General features: G+C 34.7%; 1 pseudogene; it reads right to left on the minus strand.

The window, feature by feature from the left end:
- Positions 1-10,909: 10,909 nt before the first annotated feature.
- On the minus strand, positions 10,910-11,630 carry LOC124238663 (60S ribosomal protein L19-like; annotated as a pseudogene).
- Positions 11,631-15,934: the final 4,304 nt, after the last annotated feature.

Below are 15,934 nucleotides of genomic sequence, written 5' to 3' on the forward strand. Positions count from 1 at the left end.
GAAACAGTTCAAACACACTCATACACACACACAAAGGAGTTAAAACATACTCTGGAGGTGATATGAGAATTTGAGTAAAAAAAACTTCTAAAAAAAGTGAATAATCAAATAAATTGTTGAGGTTGCTCTTTATAAAAAAGATCATAGGCATAATAAATAAATAAATAGATTCTGTAACTAGTTTGATTCAAAAGGTCAGGAAGCACGAGGGAGAAGCATGATTAAAAGATAAATCTAACATATCATTTTGAGAAAACACTGGTACTACTTTTAGAAATGGAGAAATCTGCATTTTTGAAGCTTTTTGGAAGGGAAGATAATTCAACATTGAGAATGTCAAATTGGCAGTGCTGGGGATTTCCGCTGGAGATTTCCATAAGGTTGTTTGAAATTTTAAATGAGAGCACAAATATACTGATAAGTGATTAATGTAGTAAAGGTAAAAACGGAAGTTTAAGGCATGAATGAGATTTATAAAGGAAGCACTTCAATGATTGAAGCAGAAATGGCAGAACAAGAGAGCCTCAGTGAACGTGAACCTGTGAAAATTGCCCCCTGAGCTCCTGGGAGAAGATCTCAGAAACCTGAGGAAGTCAACACTGTCATTGGATAGTGAGGGAAGAAACCCTTTGTCTTTGTTTCACTGGTTTGTTTTGGTTTTGTCTATTGTCAATTTATCATCAACTTGCTTACAGTTTATATATTGGTATTTTTATTTCTCTTCATAAAATTTAACAGTAGGAATGAAAGTGCAAAAAGTAAAAAAGAGAAGATGCCTTATCATTTTAGATTATCTCAGGGTTACTCAGTAAATAACCTTCATATTGCTGGCCAACCTCCAGCCCCATCCCTGGATCTTGATTTAATTTGTCTGGCACAGGACATGGATATTAGCCCTTTTAAAATACCTTCCAGTGCTTTTAGTGTAACCCAGGGTTAAAAAGCACTATAATCCATGGTGTACTTATTGTCCTTTCTTTATCTATTAAAAAATAAAGTCTATTCTAAGATAATCTTAAGAGGAAAATAGTAATTTTATTCCCGAGGTAGATTTATATCTGACTCTTATAACCAAAATCTTAACGTTGCAAAGGTTAAAACGTCCTCTAGATTTACATTTTTTTGTAAGGGAAACCTGAGATGCAGGGACTAACCATGATCTTAACTAGCAGTTATGGAGGGATGGCCGTGAGCCGGGGCTGTTCTGAGCACATGGTGTACATTAGCTGATGTAGTTTTGACAGTCAACCTATGGGAATATCCATTACACAGGTGAAGAAACTGAGGGAGAAACATACAGGATCCCATCGCTCAGTCAGAGGCACACCTGCATTTCATGACCAATCTAGAATTCCTTTCTAGACTCTCCAGCTCCAAAACCCACTCTCTGAGTTACAGAGATTTTTCATAGCCCTGTGAGTCTCCTGACCCCTCTTCCAACTTTCTTTCACTGAATGATGCTCTCTCTTCCTTGACGTAGAAACTGTGGAGGTGACATAAGCGTATGTATACAGAAGAACACTCTTCAGGAAAAAGTAATCAGATAAATGAATAAGTTGTTCCTTATAGAAAGGGAATCATATGGCAAATGTTTTTAATATATGTTTACCTTGATAAGCAATATGATAGATTCTCAATGAACTCTTTTTACTTTAGCATTAGAAAATAAATAAGAAAATAAATAATTAGAAAATTCATAAAATTAGATAAATAAAAATTAGCAAATAAAGAAATAAATACATATTTTATTTATTACATGACACAAACTATTTGCCAATAAATTTATGACTTTTTTGGTCTTAATCATTAAATTTTAAAACGTACAATGGGCAACAAGCTTAGCATTCCTGCAAAAATTGTTTTGACTGGAACAGGAGCAACTGACAATATGCATACAATTATGTGAAGACATAGTGATTCACTTCTTTGTGATAATCAAGGAAAGTTTACACCAAACCTGCCTTATAAAATATTATTATAGCCTAGGTGTGTCAAGAGACACATGGTTATATGAACTTTTTCTGTTCTAATTTATGACTTATATGTGTCTATTACAACTAAAGATAGTTTAACAAAATAACCAGAACTTGACCAACTGTTTGGAAGTTTTGTAGAAAGATTTTCACGTAAGTAGCAAGTGATCCATTATGTAATACGTACTTTGCAACAACTTTTAAACTAAGCAAGTTGCTGGGGTTTTTGGATATTTTTTTTTTTGTGACATCAATAGAAAATGATAAACATATCCATCAAAGTTTGATTTTAATTCCCTAACAGAACCACATCTAGGACAAATTTATGCATATAGTAATTCCTTAGCAATTTCCCAGTGAGTTAATGTTAAATGAATGTTATTTGCTTTCTTCATTGCATTAATTAGTAAATTTGATTTGTATTAGATATTTGCTGTTTTATCATTGGCTATCAAGCAGCAAACATTCTTTCTTTTGGTAAAAATCCCCACAGTGAAGCGTCCTGTCCTGCCTCTAATTCATTCCAGAAACTAAAATATCCAAATATTCTCATTTCTTCCTCATGCAAGTAAAGGCCTAAGAAGGTCAGATTCTTCTTTATTGAACTAAAACTTCATAACTCTCATGATAGGATAAATGAAACTGCCTTTCCTTTTGGGGGAAAATGGACTCCCAGATTGTGATTGTGGCCCATTATGCTAAAGTAAATCAGATCAAGATCTTGGTGTGTTTTAAGCAAAAGATAATTTACAAATAATGCAATAAACTGGCTTTGTAAAGTAATTATAAACATATTTCTCTAGAGATGATGTTTGCCATTTGTAGCTAAGAACCATGACTGAGTATCGTGTTTATATTTTTAAAGAATAAAATAAAATTTTATTCATTTTACTATAATAAAAAAAGAAATATATGTATGAGACATTGAAAAATTATTTTTTAATCCAAAATAGTTTAAAGCAATGTGTAGTTGCCATGGAAAATTTCAGAAAAACACATCTAATCTTAAACCATAATTTTCAAACACTTGCTGACGAAATGGGTTATAGAAATAAAGGTGTCAGCTGTAATTCTCTGAAATTTTATTTGACCCTTAAAGGTTGACATAAAAAAATCTATTTATATTTAATACAATTATAAAATAAGATATTTAGCTTAACATTTGATAGTTTTGGACTTCTGAGATGTTGCTTCTAAATCCACGTTTCCATTATCATAAAAATGTTAGTTATGTAACATTATATTTGCTCCTCTAAAATGCCTAAACATTGTTCTAAAAAGTTACAAAATATTTCTAAAAGAATATTTCAGTTTGAATATTAGCTATTTAAATATTGTCTTTCACGTAACAAATAGATTCTTGGGGAAGTTGAAAAAAGGAAAGCATATGCAAATTCCCTTTGGAATATATTTCTTAACTAAGTGCTTTGATTTTATTTACTCTTTTTACGATTTCACAATTTGAAGGATAGATTGCTGAAACAGCAGTGTAACAGATGACTTATACTAGACAAATTTTGAAGTGACATATAGATAAGCTTTAGTTGTTGTTTGAAGAATGAAGGGATATTCTCTAATTGTTGAAAGTGATTATGACCTGTGGTAGACAGATTTCTGTGTCAGCTCCTGTGTCGGTTTCCTAGGGCCTCCATAAGGAAGTATCACAGACTGGGTGGGTTAAACAACAGGAAGCTATCTTCTCACAATTCTGAAGCCTAGAAGTCTGAGATTAAGGTGTTGGCAGGTTTGGTTTCTTCCGAAACCTCTCTCCTTGGCTTGCAGATGGCCACCTTCTCCCGGTGTTTCACATCATCATCCCTGTGTATTTGTCTAAGACCAAATTTCCTCTTCTCATAAGAACATCAGTCATTTTGGATTAGCACCCATCCTAATGATCTCATTTTAACTTAATCACTTCTTCAAAGACCCTATCTCCAAGTATAGGTACTGAGGGTTAGGATTTCAACATACAAATTTTGCGAAGATGCAATTCAGCTTGTAACTGCTCCGCACATCCCCCCTCCAGCCCAATGTACATTCTCTACATAATGATCTCTCCTTGAATCTGGGTGGAGCCAGGGAACAGGATGGAATATCATCGCTTTGACTATGTTACTTAGTTGATTTTGAATTAATAAAGAGAGAAATTATTCTGGGCGGGCCTGACCTAATCAGGAGACTCCTCTAAAAGAAGTATCAAAGAGATGCTCTCCTGCTAGACTCAGAAAGAAGCAAACATCCATGGGGTACAAAGACCCAAGGAAAAGGCAGCATGATAAGCTCTTGGAGCGGATAGTGGGCCCCAGTCAACAGAAAACAAGAAAATAGGAACTTATTCATAGAGTCTCTAGGAACACAGCTCTGCTGACAACCATGTGAGCTTGGAAGAGGACCCAAAGCCTCAGATGATATCACAGCCTCACTGACACCATGCTTGCAATCTCGTGAGATCTAGCTCATCTGTATGCAACTCCTGTCCCACAAAAACTGTGCGAGAATAAATTTTCATTGTTTTAAGACACTAAATTTATGGCAATTTGTTGTATGACAGTAGAAACTAATTTATGATCTAAACTAAAACACATTCATTGTGCACAGTGAATTATTTTTTACTCATAATTAATTCATCATCTATCAATAATAGATGTTCAAAATGATGATTAGACACCATTGTTATGGAGGCAATATCTCAGACAACCAAGAGTCTTAAGCAAGATACTAAATATTTTAGTCCAAACTTTTATTTTCAAAAGCAAAAGTAGATTGTGTACTTGTATTAATCCAAAATTATGAAATAAACTGACCAAGAATTTGAGACTTTGGGCTATACTGAACTTAATTTTTTTATTAGATGTTATAAAATCAAATAGAAAAGAAGTATATGTGGAGAAAACATGTAAGAGTTTACAGAAGGGAAAATACAAAATCGAGGTGTTAATTAAAATCATAGTGGCATTTGCAAATATATTAAGACAACTAAGAATTAGAACTTAAAGATTCATGAGTCCAGATAAGGTAAGACAGAAAGATGTGATTTACCATGTTACATATGAATTATTTTTAAAGTACGATATACAAATCAGATGAATAATAATGTGAAGTAAATATCAAGTTGAAATTTTAGGAACAGTTTTTTGATTTCTCTGTTCACTGAGTCCCAGAAAGTGGATGCAGGAAGGAATCTTTCTGTTACTTAAGTAAGTGAATAAATAGGACCACACTAACTCTAAGAGAAAAACAACATGCTCCACTCTGTTTCTTTAAGGAATAATTTTATAAAATACAGAATTGTCTCATGTTCTAAGAGAACAGGTCTACCGTACGTGCTTTTTGAGTTGACTGAGCCGAGCAGCATACAGAGGACTTGATGTTCAGCTATTCAGCCTTTCTTTGAGATTCCACTCACTGTGAGTATAGACGGAGTCCCTGATACAAACTCGTGTGGGAGAGAGTAACTTATTCTTGTGGATTTCATAAAACCCATCCCACATTTACATTCTGCCATACAAACCAAGGGATTTCATTGTAGATTAAGTTAGAGAAATATTTCATAGCTCCTGACTCAGTGATTCAAATCTCTCCCCAGGCAGAACAATGAGCTGCTATCATTCTACTGTACGAATGCCTCTTTCTATTCCAACAAGCAAAGTTCTATATGATTACATTTCTATAAAATTAGCTACACGATTTCTTCCTTATTCCTGAGGTTTCTTTCTGTTGGATGAGGGCAATTTTTTCCCAACAGAATTTTATGTTAAAAATTTTGGATTTTATTTATTTTTTATTTTTTCATTTTTTTCATTTATTTTTTTTATTTTCAGATGTACATCACAACATATTTTGAATTCTGTGTAGATTACATCATGTTCACCACCTGAAAACTATTATAGTCCATCCCTTCACATGTGAGCCTAATCACCCCTTTTGCCCTTAAAAGGGGTGGATTTTATTTTTAACTTTATTTTATTTATCAATAAATGCAATAAATGTTAAAAAATGTAAATAAATCATCTGATCAGAGATTGTAGCCGCCCCTGACACAGGAAGGGTTAATAATCACTGGAAAAAGCTTGCCAACAAACTGTGACCTGGATGTGAGAAGGCCGGTTAGCCAATGACAGGTAAAACCTCCAGGGGGAGGCAACCTAAGACAGGCATTGGTCGCCCAGGGGCACAGATGGAGAAACGATATAGATATCGGGAGCAGGAGGGGCCGTTGCCTAAGAGACCTTGCCTGCTCTGAGATAAAAATATATGAGCACAGCAATAACATGATAATATCAAAACAGACGCCGAGGGAAGGCTCCTTGAGAAATCACTAAGAATTCTTGGCATTCGCTAATTATTTCATCCAGAACACCTGCTCTGGTTGATGTATTTCTCCAGCCTGGTTTTATGCAAGACTCTTTGTCATTAAAATTTGTACATACCAGGAAGTGACTAAATGTATTTTTCTTCTAATAAATTTTATCTAGTAATTGGGTAACTTATTGAAGATGAATAGTTATGTTTTTATTCAAGTATCTTATAGGAAAGAATTCTCTAGTATTTGAAAGAATTTTTCAAGCTTCTCTTATAATTTATTGATTAAATTTGAACTGTATCTAAAGCTTCTTGATGATTTTCTTTATTGTGGTTTGTTTTTTATTCCTGCTTTTATTTACACAAGTAGCACATAGATATAATCTTGATATTAAAAATTAAATAATACTAATAAAATGAATATTCATTCTTGCTTAGCCTCAAATCTCAAACCACTCACCGTCACGGAAAGTTAGTATTATTTTCAATGAGGAGTTAAGGTATCCAGATATTTTTCTATATATTTACAATCATACATGTTTATTCACACATGTACGTACCCACACAGACGCACACATAAAAATAGTTTGGGTTTGTCAGTTTTTTCCAAGAAATGGGATAAAACATACAAAATGTTCAGTTTTCTTTCATTAATTAATATATCTTTAAACATTTTTATCTATGTTCATAGAGTTTTACATATTTTTAAAAGTACTGCCTTATATTTCTTAGTAAGGATGTAAAATAATTCCATATTGATAGGCATTCAGGTTATCTCCACTTTTTCACTTGTGAACAATTATGCAAAAAACATCTTTCATTTTACAAACAATTTATGGAAAGAAATTACGTAAATTTGTTTTCACCTTTACACATCTATCCCATTCTCCAGTATTACCCTCAACACCTAACACAGTGATAAACAGTAAGTACAACAGAGCTTAAATTATCAAAAGCTTTAGAATGGTCATAAGTGTTAATAAAAGACTAAATGTTTACTTTACTGTGACACATACTTTATCTCAGCAAGTGGTAAATAAAAACATCAATGGTGCTACAGGATTCTAAAGGTAAGCACCCTTGGATGGCTGAGCGCTGGAAGTGATTTTCAGCTTGACAATAAAGTGGTAGTAATGGACAGTGTGTAATAATGTTTTTAAGCATGACTTGAGGTCTTGGAGTCCAGATATTTTTTCTTCAAATACAGTGAAACAATTATATCATGTGTGAACTAGAGTCTCCCAGCCTTGAGAAAACCTAGGAAATAAAACAGAAAATGTCAAATGGGAATTCCTATTCTACTTCTTCCTCTCTGAGTATCTACATTATGTTTGTCTTAAATATTTCTGTGCCTTTCTACCTACTTCCTTCCATAGGATCAATATTTAAATTATGCCTTATCATTATCAAAAATGGATCCTTGCTTTCATTTCTATTTATCTTTAGACAATATCAAAAGTGACTCAATTTTTCTCAAGCCACTAACAGAGGGGTGTAGGTCTGTGCCCAGGGAACTGAACTCGAGTCACCAAAGTGGAGTGCCCCGAGCTTAACCACTAGGCCACTGGGGCTGGCCCCATTACACTTTTCATAAGTTTCCATGACATGATCCTGTCCTTAAATTCAGTTTTTAAAAGTCCTTGACTATATCGACAACATCAGAGGAATCAGTAAATCCAGCTCTCTTAAATATATAAGTTTAGGGCATCATTAGTAAACCTTTTAGTAATGTGTTGTAACTTGAATATGACGAAAATAATTAGCATTTCCAATGAGATCAATACCAACCCAAAGAAGAAATCACTTTGACAAAATAACAGTCTCTTCATTTTTTTTGGTGCATTTAGAGGTTATAGCAGTTGGTTAGACTGCCGTAACTTAATACCACAGACTAGGTGGCTTAAGCACAGACTTTTATTTTCTCACAGTTGTGGAGCCTGGAAGCTCAAGATCAAGGTGCCAGAAAGGTTGGTTTTTCGTAAGGTCTCTCTTCTTGGCTTGTAGATGGACAGTCTAGCTATATCCTCACATGGTCTCTCTGTGTGTATCAAGAGAGATCGCTGGCGTCTCGTCCTCATTTTATAAGAACCCCTGTCCTATTGGATTAGGGCCCACCTTTATGACCTTATCTAACTTTAATTGCTTCCTTAAAGGCCCTATCTCCAAATACAATCACATTGGGGGTTAGGGCTTCAACATATGAATTTTGAGGAAACATGATTCAGTCCATAACAGAGGTGATACTAAAAATATTTTACAATTTATAGGTCACAGCAACAAACATTCAGAATGGGGACAAGAGTGACCACAACAGGACCATAAAGACCTCAGTAAAGTGTCTACAGCTGACAAAAACTAATGCTTATTCTAAACAGAATTAGTTTATTGGCTGTTTTGGCTTCATTAAGCCATAGTCTAAATCCGTCTAGTGTCATTAAAATTGTACACACACTAACTCCTAAAAGGTAATATTTACTGCCACACACTTAAACGTCATCAGGTCAAATACACAAAAACTTCTGTGCAGCACAACAGGAATAAATGTAGCACTTCTCAGCAGGACGCTGCTATAATCTAGCCATAGTCATCACAAACTATTATTCTTGGCGAAAAATCAACTGTGTCAATGTGCTTTAAATGAAATGCATAACATAAGAAAGTTCTAATTTCTTCTCATTAGTTGACTATCCAACTTTCTAATTAAAAGGTAACCTTTTTCTATTACTGAGATAGCTGAAACTATTACTGTGTCTTAGAATGAGCTTTACAATCTTTCTTTTCTTGGGTTTAACAGGATCTCTTCATCAAACTTCATGCATTTTTGATTTGTTTTCAACAAAATATGCTAACATTTATTTGCAAGGTTAAGAAAAGTCTCACACTTAAGAAAATACAAAAATATTTATGCAAATGTTTAAATATCTTTCTACTTTTTTAAACATAGTGACATTCCAGCTGAGAGTCTAAATTATGTCCCCACTAATTACCTTTTCCATGAATCCTACTGTGTAATGCTCTCCTATCAGGAGATTTTAATAATAGCACAAACCCTATCTTCACAGCAATGATACTAGACTTCCAAGTACTTCTTTAAAACTGAAGTTTATAAAAGTTTCTTTTCCAAAAGTAATTCACCATTGAAATGGCTTTTTAACATCTGTCTAGCTCAAATCAGACTGCCAGAGGAGAGAATAAAGCTGTGATATGTGTTAAAGAGAGTAATCATCTGACATTGAACAGCTGACATAGGCCGGTAAACTTGGGACATGCTGGTTAAGAGCAATGCCTCTCGTGGTGGATCACCTGGATTTTAAATGCTGCTCTTGCAATTATTAGCTGTGCATGCTGGGAAGTATTGTCTCTTCTTTTGTGACAATGATGAGAGCCTGAAGACAAAAACTGAATAAGCTTAACCAAAATCTCCCCCTTATCCTCGACTGACCAAAACTAAATCTCATGACCACCTCTAATGACAAGAGGAGAAAATGAACATGGTGCATCTTAATCTTTATTTAATCATGTATTGATTGAACACTTGCCGTCTACCAGATGCTGTGTTATATGGTTGGAAATGTTATTTCTCTTAGTCCACAGAGCAGCCAAGTAAAGAACGCATCATTATCCTTCTTTTACATTGTCCCTACAAATCATTAAAAGACAAAATCATTTCATGATTTTGCAACCTGAAACTTACTCTTCAGTTTCTACTATAAATGCCTCTAAAACTTCACCAAATTATATGTCCTTATCTTTGGTTTAAAAAATACAATCACCATTTTTATGTATTAGCTACACTGTATGATACTGGAGGCATCTACTCATTTATGGCCCCTATTAGTAGCACAAAACCTTAGCTCTAGCTAGCTGTGGTGCTTCAACTGGAATACGTCTTCCTTGGAAATAGAGAGAAAGAGGATGGAAGGAGGAGTGGGAAGGAGAGAGAGAGGAAGAGAGAAAAGAGCGGGGGCGGGGAGAGAGATTATGTTGTGAAACAAAAAAATAGTCTATTGATTCAATTAAATTTTTGTCTAATGATTCAATTAAACTTTGTCTAATTTTACTTGGATTGAGCCTTTAATAAAGCTATCAGCAATGAAAGACATTAAAAGTAGTCTGGACTTCCCTAGTAAATATTTTAAAAGATAAGAATAGTGGAGAGCATATAAAATTAATATAATATTCAGAGTTCAGTAATTACAAGTTGGTTTGTCCTTTGAGATTAAACTGAGTTTTCTTCTACCTTTCAGATTACTGTGTGATGATAAAAACATATTATTTTTATGACACTTAGAAAAATTCCAAATATTATGAATATCTTAAAGAACCAAATTTTAAGGTGATTAATCTTAGTTTAAGAGTGATATCTTAACATCTTAATGCAAATATGTTTCAATTTCCAAAAACAGAAAAGAAATTCAGAACTTAGGTCTTTATTGCTAAAGAAAAATGCTTGCCATTACCTAGGTAAAATGAACAAAATATGTATGGAGTGATTAATATATATATAATGTATTGTTAATATACACATATGGAAAGAAGTCCCTTGTTTAAAATTTATTATATTATAGAGAGTAAAATTTTATATTTAAATATTAATACTAGTGTTTCTAAATATTTAGAATACTCTATGAGCCCTATTCTTTTCTTTTCTCTTTCGTTTTGGCAGGTAAGGCTTGTTTTATTGAATGACTGATCTCCGTAACTACCCAGGCCACTATGTACAGACAAGAGAGGAGGAGCTTTATTTCTTGGTCTCTCCCTCCTTGGACAGTCTTAATGGCTTCCTCCTTCTCGGTCTGGAGCAGCTCTTTACTGCATTTGCAAACTTCCTTGTTCTTAGACCTGTGGCCCTCAGCCTGGTCAGCCAGGAGCTTCTTGAGAGGCTTGTCTGCCTTCGGTTTGTGGATGTGTTCCATGAGAACCTGTGTTTTTGAAAATATCCCTCTTCACTTTCAGGTACAGGCTGTGTACATGTCAATCTTCTTAGATTCACGGTTTCTGAGCAGCAGGAGCAAAATTCTTATCCTCCTCATCCAGGTTACCTTGTTGGGCATTCCAGCATTGGAAAGCCTACCTGTCCCCATATGCCTGCCCTACCAGTGGGCCAAGGTGGTTTTCTAGCATCAAGCCTAGGAGTGATCAGTCACAGGCTTCTTGATGATCAGCCCATCACTGATGCAGCTTCTGGACCTGCTGATGGGAGCTGGCAATGGAGATTTCACTGGCCTCGTTGGGGTACAACCAGATCTTTTTTCCACAGCAGAGGACACTGGAGGCCAGCCTCTTCTGAAGCCCGAGCCTATTTATGACTGTGTCTGCAATGGCGAAAGAAAAGAGCTCAGTTCTATTCTTCATTAGCTATTGTTCTACACATAATTGAGAAGTGGATCACGTGATGGGAAGATGGGACAACCTATAACCAGAAGATCTTGGTTTTGGTTTCCATTCTTTCATCTATTAGCCACAATAGAGATTGGACAAGTTCATTTGCTTGATGATTAGTGATGTTGAGCAGCTTTTCATGCGATTGTTGGCCATTTGGATGTCTTTGAAAAAATGTCTATTCAGGGTCTTTGTCTATTTTTAAATCAGATTATTTGGTGTTCTTTTTGTTTTTTTTGCTATTGACTTGTATGAGTTCCTTATATATTTTAGATATTAACCTCTTATCAGATATATGATGTGCAAATATTTTTTCCCACTCCATAGTTTGCGTTTTCATTTTCTTGATGGTTTCCTTTACTGTGAAGAGGTTTGTTAGTTTGATGTAGTCCCATCTGCTTAGTTTTGCTTTTTGTTCTGTGCTTTTGGTGTCATATGCAGAAAATCATTGCCCAGACCGATGTCGAGGAGCTTGTCCCCTGTGTTTTCTGGTTTCAGCTCTTACATTTAAGTCTTTAATACACGCAAGTTAATTTTTGTAAGTGATGGAAGACAGGGGTCCAATTTCATTCTTTTGCATGTAGATAGTTTTCTCGACACCATTTATTGAAAGAATATCTTTTCTCCATTGAATATTCTTGGCTCCTTTTTTAAACATTAGTTGACTGTGCATGCATGGGTTTATTTCTGGATTCTCTACTCTGTTCCATTAGTCTATGTGTCTGTTTTTTATGTCAGTACCATACTGTTTTGATTACTATTGCTTTGTAATGTAGTTTGAAATCAAGAATTGTGATGCTTCCAGCTTTGTTCTTTTTTCTCAAGATTTCTTTGGCTATTTAGGGTCTTTCATGGTTCTATACGAACTTTAAGATTTTTTTATTTCTGTGAAAAATGCCATTGGGATTTCGATAAGGATTGCATTGAATCTGTAGTTTGCTTTGGGTCGTGTGACCATTTTAACAATATTAATTCTTCCAATCCAGGAACATAGGATATCTTTCCATATATTTGTCTCCTTCAATTTTTTCATCAAAGTCTTATAATTTTCAGTGCACAGATCTCTCATCTCCTTAGTTAATTTTATTGCTAAGTATTTTATTTTTTTAATCCTATTGTAAATGTGATTGCTTTCTTAAGTTCTCTCTCAGATGGTTTGTTGTTAGTGTATAGAAATGCTACTGACTTTTGTATGTAGGTTTTGTATCCTGCAACTTTACTGAATTTGTTTATTAGTTCTAACAGCTTTTGCTAGTCTTTAAGGTTTTCTGTTTAAGATCATCACCTGAAAAAAGACAATTTTAGTATTTTTCTGGATATAGTTTATTTTTCTTGCTTAATTGTTCTGCCTAAAACTTTCAGTATTATATTTGAATACAAGTAGCAGGAGTTGTCATTTTGTCTTATTCTTAATGTTAGAAGAAAACTTTTCAGCTTTTCATCAATGAGTAAGATGGTAGCTGTAATACTCTCATGTTTTGCCTTGACTAGTTGAGGTACATTACTTTTATACCTAATTTGGTAATATTTTTCATTATGAAAGAGTATTGAATATTGTCAAATGCTTTTTCTGAATCTGTTGAGATGACAATATGATTTTTATCCTTCACTTTGTTAATATGATGTATCACACTTACTGATTTGTGTATGTTGAGCTATCCATACATCCCATTAAATCATGGTGTGTAATCCTTTGAATGTGCTACTGAATTTGGTTTGCTGGGGAAATGTAAATAAAAATCACAAGTGAGATATGACATCATACCTATTAGGATGGCTATCATCAAAAAGACAAGAGATAATAAGTGTTTGTGAGGATGTGGAGAAAAGGGAACCCCTGAACACTGTTAGTGGGGATGTAAATTGGTACAGCCACTATGGGAAGCTGTGTGGAGGTTCCTCCAAAAATTAAAAATAGAACTACTATATGATTCAGCAATCCCACTTCTGCCTGTATTTCCAAAGGAAATGAAATCAGTATCTCAAATATAAAACAGTACTATCTTCATTGTAGCACTATTCACAATAGCCGAGATATGGAAATAACCTATGTCTCTGTCAATGGATGAATGGATAAGAAAAATGTGAGGTATATATACAATGAGATATTATTCAGCCATATGAAAGAAGAAAGTCCTGACATTTGTGATAACGTGAATGAAACTATAGGGCATTGTGCTATGTGAAATAAGCCAGACAAAGAAAGGCAAATACAGTATGGTATCACTTATACGTGGAAGCAAAAAAAAAAAATAGTTGAACTCATAGAAATAGAGAGTAGAATGGTGGTTGCTAGGGAGTAGGGGGTAGGGGAAATGGGAAGAAGTTGTTCAAATGGTACAAAATTTTACTTATAAGATGAATAAATTCTGAAGATTTAAGGTACAGCATGGTGACTATAATTAATAATACTGTACTGTATACTCGAAATTTGCTAAGAAAATCAAGCTTTTTTTTTTTTAAAGATTGGCACCTGAGCTAACAACTGTTGCCAATCTTCTTTTTTTTTTTTCCTGCTTTATCTTCCCAAACCCCCCTGTGCATAATTGTATATCTTAGTTGCAGGTCCTTCTAGCTGTGAGAAAATCAACCTTAAATGTTCTTGTCAAAAAAGAAAAGGTACCTATGTAAGGTGATGAATGTGTCAATAAACTTTGTGGTAAACATTTCACAATGTATACATATGTCAAATCATCATGTTTGATGATATCAAATCATTATTACACGCTTTAAATATATCAATTTTGTCAGTTATGCCTCGGTAAAGTTGGATTCATATGGGATCTTCGTTTTATAAAACTATTAACCATAACTTACCTTAATAAGCTATTATGAGAGTAAAATAAAGTAGGTGAGGGGCTGGCCTGGTGGCGCAGCAGTTAAGTTCGCATGTTCTGCTTCTTGGCAGCCCAGGGTTCGCCGGTTCAGATCCCGGGTGCGGACGTGGTACCACTTGGCAAAGCCATGCTTTGGTAGGCATCCCATGTATAAAGTAGAGGAAGGTGGGCATGGATGTTAGCTCAGGGCCAGTCTTCCTCAGCAAAATGAGGAGGATTGGCGGTAGTTAGCTCAGGGCTAATCTACCTCAAAAAAATAAATAAAATAAAATAAGGTAGGTGAAAGCAATTACTACATTCCTGCCTCTGAAATAATATTGATTTTCTCCCTTTTTTCTATTATTCCAAATTATCCTAAGACACTGATATCTCTATACATCTACAATTTCTTCACGCCTTACTTTCTTATTTATCACTTAAGAAAATGGAAACTAATATTTTCTAGGTATAGATTTTGTGTCTGGCATTATACATGGGTTTTAAATATGTTAACATATTTAAACCAATCAGGAAACCTAAGATTTGTTTTTATCATATACATTAACTGAGATCTGAAAAGTTTAATGAAATTCCTCAATTAATTCAGCTAAAAAACAACGAACGCAGGAGTTAATTCAACCATTTGATTAAAAAATTGTGTTTCTACAGTTCATGATGCTTTATCATCCAAGCAGTAGATCTTGTGCCTTCTAAAGAATAGAAGAAAATAGCTGCATATAGTCATACCAGGGTACAGAGGATTGAAATTTGTGAGGATAGTATAATTTACAGGAAAGAGAGGGTATCAGTGAGCAAATGAAAGCTAGGCATTTTCTATCCAAAATGTCATATTTTGTGTATTTGAATGACTTAGCAGTGTTAAAATTGATGTTGAAATTGTATACCATGGTAGCTGTAATGGTTAAACTGTGTGTCAATTTGACTGGGCTAAGGGATACATAGATAGCTGGTAAAACATTATTTCTGGGTATGTTTCTGAGGGGGCTTTTAAAAGAGATTAGCATTTGAATTGGTGAACTGAGTAAACCCCATTGCCCTCCCCAATATAGATGGGCATCACCCAATCCACTGAGGGCCAGCATGGAACAAAAAGGCAGAGGAAGGATGACTTTCCTCTTTCTCTGCTTCACATGAAACATGCTTCTTCTCCTGCCCTTGAACATCAGTGCTCCTGGACTAGGCTTTTGGACTCAGATCTACACTTAGACTAGCAGCCTCCTGATTCTTAGGCCTTTGGACTCGGACTGAATTACACCGTTGGCTTTCATGCTACTCCAGCTGCGTGTCATGGGACTTCTTGGTCTCCATAACCATAAGAGCAAATTCACATAATAAATCTCACCATACATATATGCATCTCCTGCTGGTTTTATTTTTCTGGAGAACCCTGACTAATACAGTAACCATTTCCTAAAAGGAGATTATGGGAACAATGGAGCT

Source organism: Equus quagga, chromosome 4, assembly GCF_021613505.1.
Source record: "Equus quagga isolate Etosha38 chromosome 4, UCLA_HA_Equagga_1.0, whole genome shotgun sequence".
NCBI lineage: Eukaryota > Metazoa > Chordata > Mammalia > Perissodactyla > Equidae > Equus > Equus quagga.